At 57.6% G+C, this 23126-nt stretch overlaps 1 long non-coding RNA gene across 1 annotated transcript; it reads right to left on the reverse strand.

The window, feature by feature from the left end:
- Window positions 1-14022: 14022 nt before the first annotated feature.
- LOC142595725 (uncharacterized) lies at window positions 14023-15544 on the reverse strand. The gene is made up of 3 exons (XR_012831802.1): window positions 15391-15544; window positions 14983-15194; window positions 14023-14193 (listed from the first exon to the last, which is right to left on the reverse strand). It is a non-coding gene; the product is annotated as an uncharacterized LOC142595725 (long non-coding RNA).
- Window positions 15545-23126: the final 7582 nt, after the last annotated feature.

Consider the following 23126-nt stretch of genomic DNA (forward strand, 5'->3'; position numbering starts at 1 on the left):
CCAAGGTTGGGACCCCAAGGATGGGGACGCCCAAGGATGGGATCCCAAAAGTGGTGACCTCCAAGGGTGAGAACCCCAAGGTTGGGACCCCAAGGATGGGGACACCAAGGATGGGATCCCAAAGATCTCATGAAGGATGGGGACCCCAAGGTTGGGACCCCAAAAATGGGGACACAAAGGATGGGTCCCCCAAGGATAGGATCCCAAAAATGGTGACCCCCCCCCCCAAGGGTGGGGACACAAAAGATGGGGACACCAAGGGTGGGATCCCAAAGATTGCACAAAGGATGGGGACACAAAGGATGGGATCCCAAAAATGGGGACCTGAAGGATGGGATCCCAAAGATGGAGACCCCCAACGACTGGCCCCCAATGATGGGGACATGAGGAGTGGGGACCCCAAGGATGGGACCCCAAAGATGGGGACCCCAACGATGGGACCCACAATAATGGGACCCCAAAGACGGGACCCCATGGTTGGGGACCCCAAGGATAGGACCCCAAGATTGGAGACCCCAACGATGGGACCCCAAAGATGGGGACCCCAAGGATGGGCCTGCAAGGATGGGGACCCCAAAGATGGGACCCCCAAGGATGGGGACCCCAACAATGGGTGCCCCAAAGATGGGGACCCCAAAGATGGGGACCCCAACGATGGGGACCCCAAGGATGAAGACCCCCCAAGGATGGGCCTCCAAGGATGGGGACCCCAACAATGGGTGCCCCAAAGATGGGGACCCCAAAGATGGGGACCCCAACGATGGGGACCCCAAGGATGAAGACCCCCCAAGGATGGGCCTCCAAGGATGGGGACCCTAACAATGGGTGCCCCAAAGATGGGGACCCCAAAGATGGGGACCCCAACGATGGGGACCCCAAGGATGAAGACCCCCCAAGGATGGGCCTCCAAGGATGGGGACCCCAACAATGGGTGCCCCAAAGATGGGGACCCCAAAGATGGGGACCCCAACGATGGGGACCCCAAGGATGAAGACCCCCCAAGGATGGGCCTCCAAGGATGGGGACCCCAACAATGGGTGCCCCAAGGATGGGGACCCCAAAGACAGGACCCCATGGTTGGGGACCCCAAGGATGAAGACCCCCCCAAGGACAGGGACCCCCAAGGATGGGGAGCCGGGGACAGGGATGCTGCTGGGTTTGGGGTTTTGTTTTTTTTTTTTTCTTTTCCCCTTTTTCTTCCCCGTATTTAAGGGCGAAAGCAGGGTTTGGGGGGGGCTGAACCGCGCGCACGGGGGAGCGACCCGCAGCCGGCGCCTCGCCCCGCGGGGCACGGGGAGGGGGGGCTATTTATAAAGAGAAAATAAAATAAAATAAAATAATAAAATAAAATAAAATAAAATCCTATATTATATCCTCGCTCCCTCCTGTGGGCAAGGGAAATTGTGTCGTAAAGTTTTTTTTCCCCTCTATTTATTTTTTCCCTCATTATCTGCGCACGCCTTCCCTGTGGCTCGTGGGCTGGGGGGTATTTTTTTTAATTTAATTTTTTTTTTTTTAAATTTTTATTTTTTAATTTTATTTTTAATTTTTCATTTATCTTGTAAAAACCCCAGCATTGACAAACACACCACCTTTTTTTAATCTTTTTTGGCTGGAACCGGGGCTGGGAGGAGAAGCGGCGGTGGCCGAGCGTCGGGGGCTCCGTCCCCTCCCAGTACGGGCTGGGGTGGTCCCAGGCTCGTCCCAGTTAAGCCCCAGTCACCCCCAGTGCGGGCCACGGGACGCTCCCAGTGTGGTCCCCGTGCGCTCCCAGTATGGGCCTCTTCTGCTCCCAGCGTGGTCCCACCAGTATGAGCCCCCAGTGAGGTCCCAGTGCGGCCCCAGCATGGTCCCAGCCTCATCCCAGTGTGCTGTCCCAGTATGGTCCCAGTCTCACTCCAGTAAGCCCCCCAGTCTGATCCCAGTATGCTTCCTAGTGTCATCCCAGTATGCCTCCCCAGTCTGGTCCCAGCATGGTCCCAGGCTCATCCCAGTGTGCCCCCCCCTCCCCAGTCTGATCCCAGTATGGTCCCAGTGACATCCCAGTAAGCCCCCACTCTGATCCCAGTATGGCCCCCAGCAGCTCCCAGTAAGCCCCCACTCTGATCCCAGTATGGCCCCCAGTCTGATCCCAGTAAGCCCCCACTCTGATCCCAGTAAGCCCCCAGTTTCATCCCAGTAAGCCCCCACTCTGATCCCAGTAAGCCCCCAGTTTCATCCCAGTAAGCCCCCACTCTGATCCCAGTATGGCCCCCAGCAGCTCCCAGTAAGCCCCCACTCTGATCCCAGTAAGCCCCCAGTTTCATCCCAGTAAGCCCCCACTCTGATCCCAGTAAGCCCCCACTCTGATCCCAGTATGGCCCCCAGCAGCTCCCAGTAAGCCCCCACTCTGATCCCAGTATGGCCCCCAGTCTGATCCCAGTAAGCCCCCAGTTTCATCCCAGTAAGCCCCCACTCTGATCCCAGTAAGCCCCCAGTTTCATCCCAGTAAGCCCCCACTCTGATCCCAGTATGGCCCCCAGCAGCTCCCAGTAAGCCCCCACTCTGATCCCAGTATGGCCCCCAGTCTGATCCCAGTAAGCCCCCACTCTGATCCCAGTATGGCCCCCAGCAGCTCCCAGTAAGCCCCCACTCTGATCCCAGTAAGCCCCCAGTTTCATCCCAGTAAGCCCCCAGCAGCTCCCAGTAAGCCCCCACTCTGATCCCAGTATGGCCCCCACTCTGATCCCAGTAAGCCCCCACTCTGATCCCAGTAAGCCCCCAGCAGCTCCCAGTGCCGCTGGGGCTGGTTTACGGCAGGTTTTTAACAGCCCATTTGCGAAAAGGCAGAAATGGCCTTTTCAAAGCGGCGGCACCGGCCCGGCTCCATTCCACCCCCTATAAATAACCTCCACCGGGAATATTTTAAATAAACACCGAGCGGGACACGGGGCCTTAATTCAAGGACGAGCTGGAAAAGGCCACGGGGAAAAGTTATCGTCCAGGGGGGGAGCGCTGGGACCCCCGCGGGGGGGTTTAAACCCCCCCGGATGGATGCAGAATCCTTATAAAAAATCCCAAATCTCTCAATAAAGCGAGCGGGAGCCGCAAATCCGGCAGTGCCTCCCGCTGCAAGTGATGGGCAGAGCCGTCAGTCACAGTCAATCAGAGCCGGGGAGCCAAGCTGGGGGGGGGAAGGAGGGAATTAAAAAAAAAAAATTTAAAAAAAAAAATTTAAAAACCTCATTTTGAAACCTTCGAGCGCTGTCGGAGCAGCGTGGGGGGTTGGCACAGCCGTCAAGCTGCAGCTTTTCTTTTTTTTTTTTTTTAATTTCTTCTTTTTTTCCTTAATAGTGGAGAATATGTCCAGGGAAAAAAATATAAAAATTGCTGCCTCGCGTTCCCGTTTTAACTCCCTTTTCCCTGTCGAGCTGCAGCTAAAAGCAGCGAGTCCCAGCCCTCCGTGTCAGCCCCGGGAAACGTGGGGTCCCTCCAAGCCCCAAAGTGTCACCCTCGGGGTGACCCAGGGGTATGAAATGAAAATGCTCCATTCCAAGCGCTTAAAAAGCCTTGGCTGGATTTCAAGGAGCAGATAAATGAGGGGAAAAGTGACATTAACCCCCTCCCCGGGAGCTCCGGAGTCCCCATGGTGCCACCACTGCTTCTGGTGCTTCCAATCCCATCCCTGGTCCCATCCAAGCCCATCCCTGGTGTCTCCAGCCCCATTCCGGGTCCATCCAAGCCCGTCCCTGGTGCAGCTGATGCTGCTTCTGGTGCCTCCAACCCCATCCCTGGTGCCTCCAACTCCATCCCTGGTCCATCCAAGCCCGTCCCTGTGCTTCAACCCTATCCCTGGTGCCTCCAACCCCATCCCTGGTCCATCCAACCCCACCCCTGGTCCATCCAACCCCATCCCTGGTGTCTCCAGCCCCATCCCTGGTCCATCCAACCCCATCCCTGGTGTCTCCAACCCCATCCCTGGTGTCTCCAGCCCCATCCCTGGTGCCTCCAACTCCATCCCTGGTCCATCCAACCCCATCCCTGGTGTCTCCAGCCCCATCCCTGGTCCATCCAACCCCATCCCTGGTGTCTCCAGCCCCATCCCTGGTGCCTCCAACTCCATCCCTGGTCCATCCAACCCCATCCCTGGTGTCTCCAGCCCCATCCCTGGTCCATCCAACCCCATCCCTGGTGTCTCCAGCCCCATCCCTGGTCCATCCAACCCCATCCCTGGTGTCTCCAGCCCCATCCCTGGTGCCTCCAACTCCATCCCTGGTCCATCCAACCCCATCCCTGGTGTCTCCAGCCCCATCCCTGGTCCATCCAAGCCCGTCCCTGTGCTTCCAACCCCATCCCTGGTGCCTCCAACCCCATCCCTGGTGCCTCCAACTCCATCCCTGGTCCATCCAACTCCACCCCTGGTCCATCCAACCCCATCCCTGGTGTCTCCAACTCCACCCCTGGTCCATCCAACCCCATCCCTGGTGCCTCCAACTCCATCCCTGGTCCATCCAACCCCATCCCTGGTGTCTCCAACTCCATCCCTGGTCTGTCCGACCCTATCCCTGGTGCCTCCAACTCCATCCCTGGTCCATCCAACCCCATCCCTGGTGCCTCCAACTCCATCCCTGGTGCTTCCAACCCCATCCCTGGTGCCTCCAACCCCATCCTGGTCCGTCCGACCCTATCCCTGGTGCCTCCAACCCCATTGCTGGGCCATCCAATGCCATCCCTGGTGCCTCCAACTCCATCCCTGGTGCAGCTGATGCTGCTTCTGGTGCCTCCAGCCCCATCCCTGGTCCATCCAGCCCCATCCCTGGTCCATCCAACCCCATCCCCGGTTCAGCCAATGCTGTCCCCGTCCATCCCGCATCCCCGTGCGTGCACCTAACGTCAAGGTCGCACCCACCAGCCCCGATCCCGCCGCCCCACGCCGCCACCCCACGCACAAAACACCCACCACCCACTTTCCCGCCGCACTCCCCCCCCCCCGCCCACCTTCCCAGCGCGGCCAGCGCCGCTCTAACAGCTTCTAAATTTAGCGACCTGGAGGCGATCCAACGGCGAGGGGCTGGGGGGAGGCAGATAAATGTCTTGAGCGATCGATTAAGTAGCTGTGTGGCTGCCATGAGCTCAGCGCCCGGCGAGCGATGGCCAAACGTCCCGGCCCTGGGGTGCGTTGGGACAATGTTGGGGGGGATCCCCCCCCCCCACCCGGGGCTGGTTCCTCCTGGGGACGGGCAAGGAGAGCCCAAAAAGAGGGTGGGCGAGGGGAGGGGGTGCGCAGGATGCGGCCCCACCGTGGGCACCCAGCGGGGTGCTCGCCCCGCTCACAGCGGGAGCTGCAGCGCCAGTGAGCCCAGTGCAGCGTGTGCATGCGTGTATGTGCGTGGGGTGTGTACATGCATGCCTGCATGTGCATATATGTGCGTGTGTGCACATGCATGGATGTGCCTGCCTGCACGGGCGTATATATGCATGTGTGTGCGAGAATGCATGCGCGGGCATGCACGTGTACGTCTGCGCGGGCATGTATGTGCATCCTCGACCGTGCATATACGCGCACGCATGTGCATACATATACGTGTATGTACGTGCATGCATGTATGCAGGTGTACGTGCATGCATATACGTGTGTGTACGTGCATGTCCATGCATGTATGCAGGTGTACGTGCATGCATATACGTGTGTGTACGTGCATGTCCATGCATGTATGCAGGTGTACGTGCATGCATATACGTGTGTGTACGTGCATGTCCATGCATGTATGCAGGTGTATGTGCATACATATACATGTGTGTATATGCATGTCCACACGTGTGTGAGCACTTGGCGGTGCCGGGAGGGAATCGATGCCCTTGGGTAAGTTGTGGTCCGCTGCCCTGGCTCCTTAACCCCTTGCAAGCCGGCGGCGGGTCAGAGCAGAGATCCCCGCTGGGAGGGTTTGACCATGACCGTGACCCCTTCCCGGGCCGTGGGGCCAGCCATGGGTCCCGGGCGAAGCTGCTCCCAGGGGATATAGGCCTTCTCCTTGGGATCCCAAAGGATGCTCGGGAGCTGTTGGGATCAGGGCTTCTTGGGGGGACCCGTGGGTTGGTGGCGGCCGCAGCGGCTCCCAGAGCCGTCACGCCCAACACCGGCGCCCGGCGCAGAGGTGACGCTGCCCAGGGACTTTGGGGGATTGCAGCGGCGAGGGGGGGGGCGCGGGCAGGAGCTGGGGCCGCAGCATCCGGCAGGTTCAAGTTCAGCGTCGCGATAACCCCTGCCAGCACAGCAGCATCCCGCCTTGCGCTGGGGGAAACTGAGGCACGGCGGGGGACGGGGCACCCACACGTGTCCTCTACTCCCCCTCCCCAGCGCTAAACCCTGCGGAGAACTCGTCAAGGTCGCCTCGGTGCCGGGAGCTAATTTACAATCCTGACATTAAGGCACCAGACAAAATCTGGCAACTCGGCGCTGGGGTGGCTTATATACGACGGGAGGATTTATCGGGCCGCAGCGCTCGCCGGGGCCGGCAGCGCCCAGCCCAGCATCGCCCGGGGCACCCGCACCCCTCGCCGCTGTCCCCTCGGCTTGTCCCCTGCCCCGCTCCGCTCTGTGGGGCCGGGGGGCCAGATCCAGCCCCCGCGCCCCTCCAGCCCCGCCAAGCGCTGGGAGACGGCCGGCCCCTCCAGGCTCTCAGTGTGCCCCGGAAAACCGTCTCGCCCGGGAAAGGGCTGCAGTGGCCCCGCGCGGCTCCTTCACCCGCTCCCCGTGGCCCGTCCCGCGGCCGCAGCGGGGGGCTGCCCAGGCACGCTGCTCCCATCCCCAATCCCGTCCCCATCGTCATCCTCAGCACTTCCCCATTCCCATTCCCATCCTCATCCTTATCCCCATCTCAGCTCCACCTTCATCCCTGTCCTCAACCCTGTCCCCATCCTCAACTCCATCCCCATCCCAGTCCTCAACTCCAACCCCATCCCAATCCCAATCCCATTGCTATCCTGTCCCCATCCCAGCTCCTTCATCCCTGTCCTCAACCCTGTCCCCATCCTCAACTCCATCCCCATCCCCATCCCTATCCCATTGCTACCCCGTCCCCATCCCAGCTTCATCCCTGCCCTCAACCATGTCCCTGTCCCCATTTTCAACTCCATCCCTGTCACTGTCCGTGCTCCGTCCCCATCTCCATCCCCATCCCAATCCCATCGCCATTCCCAATCCCATCGCCATTCCCATCCTCATTTTTATCCCTTCCCCAATCATCCTCACCCCTACCCTCATCCTCCTCCCCATCCCTAATTCTCATTTTTAGCCTCAACACTTCCCCATCCCCATTCCCAGCCCTTTTCCTGTCCTCATCCCCATCCTCATCCCAATCCCATCCCCATTCCCTTTTCCTGTCCCCATCCCCATCCTCATCCCTGTCCTCAGCACTGTCCCCATCCCCATCCTCATCCCATCCCCATCCCCATCCTCATCCCTGTCCTCAGCACCATCCCCATCCCCATCCTCATCCCAAACCCATCCACATTCCCAATGCTTTTCCTGTCCCCATCCTCATCCCAATCCCATCCCCATTCCCAGCCCTTTTCCCATCCCCATCCTTGTCCCCATCCCCATCCTCGTCCCAATCCCATCCCCATCCCCATCCTCATCCCTGTCCTCAGCACCATCCCCATCCCCATCCTCATCCCAATCCCATCCCCATTCCCGACCCTTTTCCCGGCCCCGCAGCGCCACGTCCCCAGCAGCCCCTCGGGGTGCGCGAGCGGGGGGCCCCGTCCTGCCCCACGGGGGAAACCGAGGCACGCGCCGCACCGAGCCTCGGCAAACCGCCGGCAGCTCCGAACCCGCTGGGCGAGGGAAGGCGACGGCTGCAAATTCACCGCACGGGGTTTGGATTTTTTTTTGGTTTTTTGTGGCAGGCTGCGGCGCTGGTGGAGGCTCTGGCGGGTGCAATTGCCAGGGAGGTGTTCCCAGGCGGCGGGAGACCACCCTCTGCAAAACACGAAGAGTTTGGGGGGGGGTGGAAATTTGAATTGACGAGAGAATAATAAGGGTTCGACGCCAAGCTGTGAGCGAGGGAGAAGCAGCCGAGGGAAGTCTCCGGCGAGGGAGACGCCGGCACAAAGAGAAGAATCCCGCGCCGGCAGCGTGCCGGCACGGCTCGGCGGAGGCGCGAGGGCCGCGGCGGGGGGCGGGGGGCCAGTTTGACGCGGGCCAGGCTGTGGCGGGACCCCAGCCCCGGTATGAAGCCGCACAGAATCCATCCGGACACGACCCCATCGCCGCCAAACAACCCCCAAGGGCGCTAATCCGCCCCGGCCGGGGCGCGGAACCCCCGCCCCGGCACCCCCTGCCCCGGGGTCTCTCCCCCCGCAGAGCCCGCCGGGCGCGGGCGCTTTCTAACGAGCTTAATTCCCTGTTGGGGCAACACCACGGTCCAGCACCCCCGGCCCCAAGGCGCCCCGGGCTCCCCCCGCTCGCCGGGACGTCGCTGGTGCTTTCATCCGCAGCGAAGAAATCGCCCCTTCCCACCTCCCTGCCCGGCCCCTTCCGTGCCTCAGTTTCCCCGCCAGGAAAAGAGCGATCCGGAGGGAGCGGAAAGCGAGTTGGGAATAAAAATAAGAGGGTCCCACAGCACCCACATCCCCTGCCTCGCTCAGCCGGGTGCTTCGTTAGGCTTGACGTCCCCTCGGGACCCCGCGCCCCACATGGGACATCCCCCGGTACGGCCGGCACCGGCGAGTCCCCGCGGATGCGCCGGAGGTAATCCATCTTCTGGAAAAGCGCAGCGCTAACTCCGGCAGCCGGCGTTTCCCGTAAGCGCTCGTTAATTAATGCCAAATCGCCGCGTGATTACAGGACATGGAAATCAAATGACTTCATTGTGATTAAGGTTTATTGCCGCCGGGGAGCGACAGGACGAAGAATCATTTGCCGCTTATTGGAAAGGGCCGTGGGGAGCATTCGCCGGTGCCGTGCCGGCGTGCCGGAGGGACGGAGCCGCCCGTGTCGGCACCGAGGGAGCCGCCACGCGTCCTTCCCCTTCGTCCCAAGGCCGTTGTCCCCTACCAGGGAGGTGGGACATTGGGGACACCGGTGCCGTGGGTGGGACGGCGATGCCGGAAACATCCCGGCGGGACAAGGTGGTCTCCGTCCCCAAGGGCTGTGGAGCATCCTCACCGCGATGCCCACGTTCCATGGCCGGCGGCGGGGACCGCGGGCACGTCCCTGTCGCCTCCGTGGCATCGCAGGAGGTGGTTTTTTGGTGTCGATCACCAAAAATCACTCCCTGGGGGACTCGGCGCTACCCGGGTGGGACGCAGCGGGCAGGGACCGGGGTGGGTTTTGCCCCGGTGATGGGTGGGGGGGATCCCCCTTCCCCGGCGCGGGGATGGGAAAGCAGCAGCCCCATCCCCTCTCATTAAACCCCTTTTCATCCCGCTTTGATCTCCCTCCCGCACCTGCGCCGGGGGTCAGCGCGGGCGGCGGGCGACGACGGCACCCAGGACCGGCACCGGTGCACCGGCGGCGGCGGGGGGGGGGACACGCAGAAATCAGCGGTCGTCCCCCCAAACCCCTCCATCCTCTCAGCTCAACGAATCCCGCCTGAAAAGCCGGGACCTGGTCAGGTTAGGGGAGGAAAAAGGATACTGGGCTTTACAGTAACGCGCACTATAGAGCCACTGTTTCGGCAGTGACCCCCCGGGTCAGAGGTGAAGGGTTTCCCAGGAGTGTCTTTGAAGAGAGCCATCTTTGATGAGAAAAGAGCCTCTATACAGATGTCTCATAATTACCATGAGAATGTGGAGCACATGGCGGCCGCGCTGGCCCCAAAGGGAGCTTTAATGGAATGTCATTAAAACGCCCCGTTCGGGAGGTTTCTCTTCCCCGCCGCTTCGCCCCACTTTAACCTCTTTCAGGTTCAAAATCTTCCCCCCAGCTCCGGCCCCCGGCCCCTTCCCGGCACGACGTGCCTTGTCGTATCGATGCCGGGCATCCCGGCGTCCGCCTGAGCCCCCCGCGGGGTTGGGTGCCCCCGTGCCGTGCGGGGATGCTCGGCGTTTGAAGGCGTCGGGTTTGGGTCCAAGGAGGCGAATTCCTCCAGCCTGGGGGAAGATTTCGCACGGGACGGGGTGGGATGTGCCCGGCTGGGACATGACCAGCATCTCCATACCCTGCAGAAGCCACCTGAGTGATTTTTTTTGTTTGTTTTTTAATCAAATCTCTCTAACCCAGCCCGGGGTGGTGCAGAGAGCCCGTGGCGAGGCCGAAGGCTTCCCTTCTCCCTCGCCGCGGGCACCGCAGGCGTCGCCCATCAGCACCACAAATCTTGGGGAGCCGGGCTGTGCTGGGGCCAGGCAGAAAACACTGACCCCAGCCTGGGTCCCTTCCCAAAAATTCAATTAAAGCCTCTCTGCTGACGCTCCGGGTTGCCAGAGGGTGGCTGGGCTCCTCCGTCCCCTGCCCTTGGCCATCCCCCCCCCTCCACGTGATAAACCGCTGCTAATAAAACCGGTGGCAGGGCTAATATATCTGTAATCCGCCTTTGATACACGGGGGACCCGGTGTCGGGGGCAGCAGCGGCCCCAGCGCAGCGCGCGAGGTTAATCTCCGTGAAATCGTCCCTTCAGTCCGGCTTTTATCCGCGTGTCAAGACGTCAGGGCAGGGAGGGTGAATGCGGCCGGGGGGACGGCGCGGCATGGCCGGGGCGGCATGCACCGAGGCATCCATCCCCGACCCAAATCCTAGAGGATTTTACTCCCTTTTACCCTTAACTCTGGCCGCCGGTGCATCTCTCCGGCGTCTCTGCGGGCCACGGCAAGCCAGCGATGTCCTTCCCAGCCGGGGAAAACTTGGGATGTGGCGACACCAACGCACGCATCTGAAACAGAACCCAAAAGCCCAGACCTGGGTAAAGATTCCCAGTGGGAAAAATCTGGGCTGAGCAGTGAAACCTCAGCCTGGAGGTGGTCAGGGGCCATGTCGATGGCTGTGGGGTTTATTTCGGGCAAGCAGAGGAGGCAAAAGGTGGTTTAAGGCAGAAAACCCCATTTTTTTTATCATTTCGAATATGCCCATCACGGCTTGGCAGGGAGACGGCGGGCTGTTCCCCTCCGCGGCATGGGGGAGAGATGGGGATGAACGGTGAAAGAGATGGAGGAGAAGAGAGAGGGGTGGGTGGATCGATCCGGGGAAGGAGGGATGGATGGATGGACGGACAACATGGCATCCCTGGAAAACCAGGACATTTCAGGCTTGAGGGTGCCCATGCAGCCCCCCAGGATCCCGTTCAGCTTGGCTACGGGTGAGATTTCCCCCTGGAAACATATTTCAAGTCCTCCCCAGATAAAAAAAAAACATCAGACCCACTTGCTCGGCCCTCCTGGCCCCGGCACCACGGGCTCAGGCACCCGGGTCCCCCCAGGGCCGTGGCACCCGGCCACAGCCGCGCCGACGCAGCCCCGGCTGATGAAGCCCGGAGAGGCAGCGCGCGGCGGGGGCGAGACCCCGGGGTGCGGGGCGATGCAGCGTCCTGCATCTTCTGTACGCGGGGCCGGCTGGGAAACCATTTCTAAAGGAAAAAAAAGAGCGATAGTAAAAAAAAAAAGTGGTGTCTTGGCTGAAGAAACATCCCCATTAGACACCCCACAGCAGTGTGGCTCCCGGCCCCCTTCCATTGTCAGAGAAAGGTCAGCCCCTGACTAGTTAGTTATCATTAGCTAAGGCCAATTTAATCACGGCGATTGTGTATAAATCACTGCGGACAGACAGGGCACTTTCCTCCCTCCTCGCCTCCCCGGCTCAAAGGTTGACAAATCTCCCGGCCATCTCCCTCCCAGCCAGCTCCGTCGGCTGCCCGGGGCTTTCGGCCACTTTGCCAAATATTAAAGGACGTCGTAAATCACCGGGGCGCTGCCCATCCATCAGCCTGTCAGCCTGAAGATCAGGGTCACGGGTACGAAAGATCAAGGGCCGAGCGGGAACGGCTGCGGGGCAGGAGTGGGATGGACGGGCAGCGTCAGAGGCCGGGAGGTGTCGGGGATGGACGGGGGGGATGCGGGGATGAGCCGGGAGGGATGGAGCGGCCCGAAAACAGCCCCGTTGCAGCCGGGTCCTGCTTCTGGTGGCTTTTCCCACCTCCCTCACGTACCAGCAACCTGATGGGAATCAAAGTCGTGGTTAGAAACCGGCATCTGGGTGGGAAAAAATCGCTCCTGCGCATCCCGGGGTTGCCTGGACCGCACCGGCAGGATGCTCGGGGCTGGAAGGATGCTCAGGGCTCGAGGGTCCGGTTTCATCCACGAAACCCCTAACGACGCCTCTTGCCCCGCCGCAGGGCTTGATTTCGGGACCCCGGCGAGTCAGTGACCGCAGTGCCGGGGAAAACCAGGGCCCGGAGAAAACCTCCCTAACCTGGCAGCGGCCACGCAAAGCCGGACATCCCCCATCCCCAGGGACCAGGACCCGGCCTAGACGGATGGAGCCGGACAAGGCGTCCAACTTTTTCTCGCCTCCCTCCCTCTCCACCTTCCTTTTCTTCCCTTTTAATTTCGCCCCCCCCCCGCCCCCTTTTCTTGCCTTTTTTTTTTATTTCAATCTAATTGAAGGGGGGGTGGAAGATAAGAGCTGCCAGGGCTAATTACACCTCATTATTCCAAAGGATCTCTCACGCCTCACTTCTCCTCAAACGCCGGCAAAAGCGAGGGGGAGGGGGATGGCTATTAAGGGAAAAGCCTTGGTGGAAAACAAAGTTGGTTAATTCACACGGCGCGGCCCCGCGGCGGCTGCGTGGGGGCTCCCCCTCCGCCTCCCGGGGCGCCGCGACCGCCTCGTCCCAACCGCGGGGCTGCGGCCGGTGGGGCCGAGCGGGGCTGGGGGGCCCCGGGGTGGATGGAGACCACCCTGGGGCGATGGGGCTGGGTTTGGGGTGCTCTGAAGGCATCAAGGCCATGACCTTGGGTGTCCCCGTGACCTTGGGTGTCCTCCCACCTGGAGGTGGTCTGCTTTGAGAGACGGGCTTTGCGCCGGCCGCCAAGGATGTCGCCGCTTTGCTCCATGCCTCAGTTTCCCCTGCTGTGCAAGCGGTTCCGTGCATGGGTAAAATTCCCCGTAACCCCCTAAAGATCCTGCAGAAAATCGTGTGCAGCCCCAAGAGCTGGGATTCTGGCTGGGGCTGCAGCCTTCCCACGATTCAGAGGGAGGGTTTTAACCCCCAAATTTTTTCGGGGACCTGTTAAAGCAGGATGGATACAGAGGCCAATTTTTTTAAGCATTCCCCTCTCCTGCCAGAAATTTCCCTGCCTGTTTTCCAGCTCTTAACTTGCTTCCCAGGAGCATTTTTGGGAGAAATTCCACCTGCTCCAAGCCCCAGCACCCCAAAAAAAAAAGGGAAGGGGAAGCTTCAGCCCCTGGCAGACAGGGGGATGGGGCATCCCCCCCACTGCCAACAGCGGGGCGACAGCGTGGCTGACACCGACCTTTCCCACTTGCATTAGGAAAAGTTACGGCAGCGACTGTTTTCCACCGAGACCCATCACAGGTCTGGACCAACACTGCGGCAGCCTCTTCCGCAAACCCAGTTTGCTTTCTCTGCACCATAAAAATATGACTTTTGCTCCCTCTAAGATGCGCTTCCTCCGTAAAACCACATGCTGCAAATTCACTCGGCTCTCCAGGACGGTTACTTATTTATCTTAAAAAGGAGGGATTTGATCATAAAGCGAGAAATTTCCTATTTCGCTTTGCCAGCGAAGGCTCCAGCCCTGCCTGCGCAAAGCAAACCACAAATCTTTCTGTGAGGATGAGGATGACCCTAAAAAGTTTTCGTACGTGGGATAATGAATAGCAGTAATATCTGAAGGACGAGGCTGAGGGCCGTTAGACTCAGTTGACGGGAAGAAATAGGGATTTTAAGAGGCATTTTGGGAATACTGTCCCTCAGCAGCTCCCGGATGTGTCCCCCGTCCTGGCATTTCGGCAGGGAAAGGTTGAGACCTTCCTCTGCCCAGATGCACGGCTGGATCCAGGAGATGGAGGGATAAATCCATCCCCGAGTGCCCGTTGGGTACCACATCCCCGGAGCGGCATTAAAAAAGCGATCGATAACAGCCCTGGTTTCCATCGCCGAATCCTTACCCCATTTCTGCCGTCGGTTGGGTTTTCTCTCCCTTCCCCATGCTATTTTGGTGGTCCCAGCTCAGCCTTTCTAGCCGGGTATCTTGTCCTGTGGGAGACATAAGGATAATTCAGATAATTCAGGTAATTTAGATAATTGCAGCTGCAAACCTGCCTTCTCATTCCCCTGTTTTGTGCCCCAGAAGTCCTGACACCTTTTATTTAAATCCAGGAGGGCTAAATCCATTTCTTTCTTCTGTTTAAAAATCAAAAAGTAACCTTTAGCAAAAGCCAGAGAAGTTGATTATAGGAAATCTATAAAATTTCTATAAAATAAGGACAGGAATACATCACTTCTTTGGGCTTGGAGGGACGGACTCTGAATTTACAAAGAGGAGTGGCGGCTTCCAGCAGGCTGTTAGAGGATGCCACCAGCTTTAAGTCGTGGCTCTTCCCAGACATTTCGAGATCACAACAGATGAAAAAAAAATAGAGATATTTATCTGGAGCTTGCACATCCCCCTGAACCGCCACCGAGCTGCAGGACGGCTGGTTCACCCTTATTTTTCTAAGCACAAAAGCAGGGAGAAAGGGAAAAAGGAATCAAACCCAAAAATCCTCCCCAGCGATGGGAACGAGCCTTTTTTTTTTTCTCCCCTCCTGAGAAAGCCCCCAAATGAGCAGCTCCCTTCTCTGCTCTCCTCGTGGGAGCCCACCGATGCTGACGCATTTTTCCCAGCGAAACGATGCGTTGGTAAGAAATTATTTCAAACCCACCTTGCCGGACCATAACCTTTCCCCTCTGAGCCGGCGCAGAGCGAGGAGCCCTTGTCAGACCCAGCAAGCACTGAGCAGGAAAACGAATGAACAAGTAAGCAAATTAAAAAGGAAAGATTACCATCAATATTGCGTCGGTCTCAAGTTCATTAATTTGTGGTTTAAAAGGCTCAGAGGAGTGTTAAACAAATCTCATCTATGCCGTGGTGCCGACACCTTTGTGCTTCTAATACTGCGGTGGAAAGCTGCTTTTATCCCAAGGAATTTATTTTTCTTCTGTGTTGCTCCAGCACAAGCTAAAAGCAAATGTTGATTAAGGAACTGTGGGGATACCTTTTAAAAAAAAAAAAAAAATTAAAAAAAAAAAATTAAATCACCCCACGGTCACTTTTAGCTTCCAAACTTATTTCTAAAAAAAGAAACGGAGGGTTGGCTTGGACTTTTTTTTCTTAGTTTTTTTTACCCCAAAATGCAGGGCATGGGATGGGGTAGTGCTCATAAAGCTGGGGTTTATGGCTTTATAGCTCACCGTGCGTAGCGGCAGCCGAAGTTTTGCAGGCTGCGTGTTCCCCGCTTGCTCCCAGCTCCCTCTGCCGCTGCCAGCCTTTAACTTTTCCCTTTGCAACAGTCAACAGCATTTTCTGCAAATATTGAGGCAACTTTGCTTATTCCTCGAAGGAAAAAAGCAGCAAGTTCTCCAGCCCGGCACGCCTGCGCGGCTATCTCGGAAAAGAGCAGAAAAGATACTTGCAGATTAATACTGCTAAGTAGGATTTAAAAAAAAATAAAAGCAATTGAGATTGGATAATGCCCTCCAGAACAAACCGGCTCTATTCTCCAGCGCCTGGCAGGTCCTTGTGCGCCCAGGGGTATTTAGCATGTCTTTAACGAAGCTGAAAGCTTCGTATTGAAATGGCACTTCAGGACTGTCCACGCTGTGTGCACTCATTGCCACCTGAGGAACAAGCAGAGGTGTAAAACCCACCCCAATTGGCTTCGCAGGCGACGCGAACGGCCACACAGGGTGCAAACCAGTGCGGCACAAGGATAAAACCCTTGAAAAAGAGCCTTCAGGCAGCGCAGAATGGGCACGGGTTTCGGGCGAGCTCCTCCGTGGCATCCGGGTCTCTTATCCGCCTCAAATCCGGCATAAATTCCCCTGCCACAACCTGCTCCCAGGTCTCCTCCACCCATGGGAATGGGGACCGGGGGGGGACAGACAGGGGATGGAGGTGGGTTTAGTGGCCCCAATACGCTCACCAAGCAGACAAGGTGATTTTCCTACTAGGAACTTACTAAATTTTCAAGTATTTTTAAAAATGCATCTATTTTCCCTCCAGTAAGTAGCTGAGGCTTTTATAATTTGTTAGAAAAGCTTTTATGATTTGTTAGAAACACCTTTATAATTTGTTAGAAAAGCTAAGGCTTTTATAATTGCTTCTTAAACTTCCCCGGACCCTACGCAAGCAATGGATCGGTATTGCTGCAAATAAATGTAGTTAAAAAACCCAGAAAGCTTCTGGCTACAATCAGTGTAAAGGACATTTCAAGACAGTTTTTTTTTTTTTGCTACAATATCCCTGGAATGAGGATCTTCTATGCCCACAGCATTTGCATCACCCTTACAAGTGATGCTGTAGCCATTGAACGTTCAATCCCGCCGCCCCATTTGCTAAACACAGGATTTAATTCAGGTCCCCGAGAAGGCGACACAAAAAGGGCTTTTTGCAAAAAGGAAAAAAAAAAAAAAAATCGAAGCCGAGGGAAGGTCTTTGTGGGGTGTAAAATAGCTGCTGGGAATGGCAAGCGAGGGATCCCTGCAAGCGAGGGATGCTACCGGAGAGAAACTGTCGTCCCAGGAGAGAGCAGGGACCGGCCGAGGGGGAGGCAGAGGGAAGGGAGGGAGCAGGATTCCCCGGGAAGATGGGTCCTCTCCTGGGAAAAACAGCCAGGAGACCAAAAGCAGAGGAATTAAAAACGCACGCGGCAGCATCAGAGGGTGTCGAACGTATTTTGCAATACTTTTTTTGGGGGAATGAAGATATATTCGTGCCCATCCCGCAATAAAACTCCTTTGCGTCTCTTCACGGTGATTTGGGACTCAATTATTTGTATCAGTCTAGAAGGGGTCTTCCCAAATATTTTCAGTGGCAAAAACTCCAGCCAGCAAAGTCAGCCCAAATCCAAACTTTTCAAGGGTTTGGGGAACTTTTCCTCTGCCCCCAAGCAGTCCTAAGCAAGACTCGCTTCCCTTGCTCTGCGAAAACAACGCTGGTTTTGATGCCAGCTCAATATTTCCTTCCAAAATCCCATTTTTCAAGCCTTCATTCCATTTTCCTGACAGCATTTGTTTTGTGGTCATCGGACAATATATTTACCGCGCTTTGTTATCGTCCATTTTCTGGAAGACCTGATCGCATTAAAAATCTCTCACAAAGACAAAACCAAGGAGATGATTAATGCAAACCCAGCGCAACCTTTTTGGGGGTGTTTCTTTTACAAGATACCTTGGCTCGGAGCAGCTGTTGCGCAGCAAAGCCGGTTGAAACACACGGCTAAGGACACTGTATAGCTCTATAAAATTTAACTTGTTTTAATTAATTTATTGCCCCCTCTGCAGAAAGGAAAAGCCACCAGGGTCTAACCTCAAGGTCGGCGATAGCGATGGATGCAGGAGAGGGGAAAGGGAAAATGAGCGGCGACGCAACGGGAGGGCGCTTTCCAAATTGGTTTCCCAACCTGCCGCGGCGAACGCCGGGCGCAGCGGCGAAGGACCGTGCTCACGGGCGCAGGGTTGCCCTCGCTCTTTGCTTTTTTTACCGCGTTATTCTCATTTTAAAAAGGCAGAGGGATAGCGCTAGCCGAAAAGCTTAGCGGAACAGCGTCCATCCGGGGCGGCTCCTTCGACGCCGGCGGGTTCGCCCCGGCTTCGGTGCAGCCGAAGGAGCCCTGGGGATGTGTCGAGGCCGCGATCCCGGCAGAGGATGAACGCCCCCGGGATTCGAGAGGGTCCTGTTTCCCTGCACCGCTGCAGGATCACCTTTGGGATTTGCCTAGAGTGTCTCGGAGGCAAAACATACAGCATCCTAAAGACAGCTCCCAGGCCTTTCCCACCGTAACGGCGTCAGCATGCTTTTCTTTAATATTTGTAATTCCTCCTCCAAACTAGCAAAGACCCCGGTGAAAAGATGCGTAGGAAGGCCGGTGCCAGGCACAGAGCGGGTTTTACAGGCTTGCCCTAGACGCGTCCCACGCTGCCGGGCATCCTCTGTCCAGGGAGCTGCATCCCAGCCCCCGGGGTCTGACATCCTCGGAGCATCGCAGCAGCGATGGGGCTGACCGGGATGCTGCCGATGCTGCCAATGCTGCCGATGCTGTCACTGCTGCTGCTGCTGCTGCTGCTGCTGCTGCCCCCCAATCCCTGCCTGCACCCAGCTCCGGCCGGCAGCGTCCCAGCGCATCTCCCTTCCCCAGCCTGTTGCGTTTGTACCCGCAGCTCCTCTCTCCGAGGGCTCCCGTTCCCATCAGCGCCTGTTTCTATCCCAGCACTCGCAGCCTCCGGGACCCATTTTAATTCCTTTCACAAAGAGCCACATGGCTCTTTTTTTTTTTTTTTCCCCTTTCTTTCACTTGTTTTCCTTTGTGGGGGGATCAACACAGCCTCCTCCAGCCTCTCAAGAGCTGACTTAAACATCCCTTAAACAACTTTTTTTTTTTTTTCCTTTGGTTAGGAAAAGCCACAGAAAACACAAGGCGCGGGAAAGATGACCGACGGATGCAAACTGAGGGGTTGGTGTGCTCTCCCTACCCCTTCCCCGCTTGCACTTCTCCCTGCCAGTGATCATATAATATTATTATTATTATTATTATTATTATTATTATTATTATTATTATTATTATTAATTTCTGGGCTGAGGAGGATTTTTGCTGCCTGCCAGAGGACACCCCAGCCTTGGCCCAAGTGAGACGCGGTAGGTTGGCAGGCCGGCGCTGATTGACAAGTCTGTTAAATTAAAAATACCCAACCAGCCCAAGGCCCATCAGGGTGGATCCGGACGGACTGGCCACGTCCATTTGATCTTTTCCATATTAACCCCTCGCCATCCCGCCTTAGGCAAGTACAAAGGAAAAGGCGTGCTCGCGCGGGGACGCTCCCGCACCCGGAAAACCAGCAAGGATGCTTTCGCCAAAACAATAAATTGCCACAATTTCCCTCCTCTTGATTTTTAAATGGAAAAATAAGAGAAATCAGAAAATCACGGGTGAGGATTTCCACTGAGGGAACGGATGAAAAGTTTGCAAGGCAGCTGGGAAGTCACAGCCACAGCCGCTTCCCGCTGCCGGCCGGGACAGCAATTTGCCACTGGCACCGAATTTGCTGCCGGCGGTGGGATAGCTCCCGGGAGGAACCTGTTAGGATTTCTCCTGCGAAAGCAAAGCAGCCGTGCTCTGCCTCTCGCACCGGAGCCGCACGGGTTCGCCTGCCAGCTAACGCAACAGCATTTGAAGCTTTTCATTCCCACGCGGCTGGACACATACGTTTCCCCCCGCAGGCTAAATATCAGCTGGAGATTAACGACTTTCTCGCTGGAAATATTCAGAGACAGTGAAAGAAGCGTTCCCCCGCCAAACACTGCTTAAAAATAAATAATTCCCGACTGCAAAAAAACAAGGAGAGCAAAGCCAAGACTATTGCGCTGGCAAACTCTTAGTTAATTGCAGAAATTAATTAACCATCCCGTGTTTTGCCTCATTTAAAATAGCCCCGCAAGCCCCCAGCGGTGCCTTACCCCAGGGAGCTCCTGCTCATCCAAGTCCTAACGTTGCCTGCAAAAGCACTGACGGATTTGCATAGCCGTGCTGGAGAGCTGGACTGGGTCAAGGGGACAGGGACAGCCTTTCCAGGCCCTGAATGGCATTGTGGAAGGAAAAAAAAAAAAAAACCCACAAAACCCACCAACCACCAAACCCCAACCCTCTAATCTCTGGGGATTCATGCCTTTCGGTGCTGCGGGCTGGAGTCGGAGCCCCGTTTGCTGCCGGCGAGCTCCAACGTCGTGAAGGAAGCCGCCCTGCCTGATTTGAGGGCAAATTGCAAACCCCTGCAAGGGTTAAAGCAGGTTCAACCCCGCGAGAGATTTTTCCCTTTAGACGTGTCCGCAACAGAGATGGGGTTTTTAATCCGCTAATGTGGAACAGAAGCCTCGGGGACTTTGGTTTGGACAAACCCCGCTTCGGAAACGGCTGGGTGACGGATGCTGCAAGGGCAGGCGACGGAGAGCGGCACCGGCGCCGCAGCCGTGAGGTTAAACCCACGTGCTGAGGGTTCGGCAGGAGCGAGGGCCGCGCCACCCGCGTCCGCCAAGCCCACGCTTGCCCTCCCGCCGCGGGAAGCGGCACCTCTCCGTACACGCCTGTCTCCGCGCGAGCCCAGGCGAACACGCTACGGCCACGCTTACACACGCCAGCGAGCCAGGCGTTTCGCGCATCGCGCCGGCTGGGCGTTTCTGAAACACGGATGCTTTCGTACAGATATTTATGTCTAACATCACGTAGGCAGCAGGACGGCGAGTAAAGGTGACGCCACGCACGGATCACACGCATCACACACGCGTGTGGGGCCGTGTTTTCCCCCCGCTGTGGGTTTTGCTCCGGTCCCCACGTTACCTGGGAGGGGAGAGGAGGCGGCGAAGGCTGCGGGAGCATCTCCCGGTGAGGCAGCCGCGCCGGATGGCTCCCGCTGGTGAGCCCGGCTGAGGGTTTCGGTCTCCTCGGCAGGAACCTGGTTTGCAAAGTGAAGTTCAACAGGTCAGCGGGGGCACCAGGAACCCCTTGATTTCTTCCTCCCTTCCCAGCCAACCCCCAACACACCTCCTCGGAGAGGAAGCCCCCTCTAATCCTGTGTCACAGCCACACAATTGCACCAAATTTGTAAAGTCTCAGGCTGATTTACTGCAGTTTCCGATCCCCCACGTGTTGAGGGGGGATATTTCTCTATTTCCCTTCCTAAACAAGCCCATAAATTGAAGATTGTTTTTTTCCCCTTTCGAACCCAACCATTTCCAGGTATTCTTGGGCTGAGCTGGCACCGGCGGGAGCTCAGCTGGGAGTTCATTTCCTTCTCCTGCTCGGGAGCAAGGGAAAACCATTCCCTTAAGGTCTCCCCTCTCCAGCCCATCCTCTCTTCTCCCGAGACCTGTGCTAAAGGCAACCAAAAGGTCATTTAAAATCCCTTGCCTGAGCATTTTGGAGGCCTGGAGACGGGCAGGGTGGCTCCTCAGAAAGGGCATTATTCCCGTTTATGGGAGCAAACCCGCAGAAGTGATTCCCCGGCTCTTTGCTAATCCATCTGCACCAAGCCAAAGCCTCTCCATCTCACGGCCGTGGAAACAACGCTTCCCGAGCCGAGGAGAGAGGAAGCCCAAATCTGCCAGCAGCTCGGAGCCGGGAAGGGAGCTCGGGGGACCCTGGGGCAGTGCGGGTGCCGCAGGGTTTGGGGAGGGTGGGACAGTCTCCCAGGGATGCCCAGGGTTGGTTTTTCCAAGTTTCTCGCTCTCCTTTTACCTGTTAGCTGGGCTGCGGTGCGACGGAGTGAGCTCGGCCTCGGGGACCCCACGGATGATGTGAAAGGAGGAGTGGGGAAACTGAGGCACAGAGTGGAAACCGAGGGTCCTTTGGGGGTCCTTTTGGACACCAAACCCGCTGGTCCCTGGGGCCCGTGAGATGCTGAGCTGGGACCTCTCCCTCCTGCGACCCCCGGGCTGCCTTTTCCTGCCCTCCTCTCAGGCAGGCGGGCGGCGGGGCAGGCAGGGGAAGGGGGGCCGGGGCAGGCAGGGGTGGCCGTGCCCGGGGGTCCGCTCCCAGGCCGGGCTGGCAGCCCCCACCTTGCAAAGCCCACGCTGCCACTCGCAAAGTGCTGCTGCCACCTCGTGGTGCCGCGTCCCCGCTGGCCTCGCTGTCCCCACGTCCCCAAATCCCGCTCCAGGCCCTCGGCCAAATCCTGCACCCGGCGGGGATGGGGGTGCAGGGGTAGGGGGGGGCTGGCACCGGTGTCCGGAGCCTGCGTACGCACCCAGTGCCCTCCTCACAGCGAAGCAACGCAGAGCTCAAACCTTCCTCTCCCACCTACGTGGACACCGGGATGCTGCACGTTAACCGATGGGGAAACTGAGGCACAGGGAAGCAGAGCGATGGCTGACAGGAGGGGGCAGGGAGGGGGGTGTTGGGCTCTTCTCCCAAGGAACAAGCGATAGGACAAGAGGAAATGGCCTCAAGCTGCGCCAGGGGAGGTTTAGATTGGATATTGGGAGAAATTTCTTCACGGAAAGAGTGGCTAAGCGCTGGACCAGGCTGCCCAGAGAGGTGGGGGAGTCCCCATCCCTGGAGGGGTTCAAAACACGGGCAGAGGTGGCACTGGGGGCCATGGTTTAGTGGGCATGGGGGTGTTGGGTTGACGGTTGGGCTGACGATCTTAGAGCTCCTTTCCAACCTTAGTGATTCCCAGTTTTACTTTGATTATAAATAATCCAGCCACCAAGCCAGGAAACATGGAATTATTCCTCTGCCCTTAACTGGTTTAGTGGTGGACTTGGCAGTGTTGGGTTAATGGTTGGACTGGATGATCTTAAAGGGCTTTGCCAACCTCAACGATTCCATGATTCTATGAGCTTGCTGATCATCCCCAGCATCCCAGCTGCGTGCACTGGGCACCGGCACGCACGAACAGGGCAGGGGAGACCTCCCGGTCCCTCGGCAGAGCGGTGGCAAAGGAGTCGCATCCAGCCCCATCTGCTCCCATCTTTTTTTAGCCCCGGCGCTTCCCTGCCCTGCAGCTGCCCAGCCCTGGAGCAGGTGCTTGGGGCTGGTGATTTATCTACACGTCAGCATCTCGGGAGTGTCTCTGAGCAGCGTCCAGGCAAGGCCAAGGGAGCGGGATGGATGGTTTTCCCTCCGGAGGCAGCCGAGGGGTAACAGCCCCACGTGGATGTGCCATCCCGTGGCTGGAGAGGGCCACGGGACTTGGCTCGCACCTTCAAGTCGGGCGGTTGAAGGATGCAGCTCCCCGATTCTTCCCCGACCTTCTCAAGAGCTTCCCCTCTCCAGACGTAGCATCAAGATTTCTGGTCCTCCCAACATCTGCTCTTCTCCAGGACCTCCTGAGCTCCCCAGGCAGGGGAGAGGGAAAGCTCTGGGCTGGAGAAGCCTGGAGGAAGAGGTTAACTTGACTCCAGATTTGCATCTTCATCAGTTTTCCCATCTTCCTCC

The sequence above is a fragment of the Pelecanus crispus genome, chromosome 22, assembly GCF_030463565.1.
Source record: "Pelecanus crispus isolate bPelCri1 chromosome 22, bPelCri1.pri, whole genome shotgun sequence".
Classification (NCBI taxonomy): domain Eukaryota; kingdom Metazoa; phylum Chordata; class Aves; order Pelecaniformes; family Pelecanidae; genus Pelecanus; species Pelecanus crispus.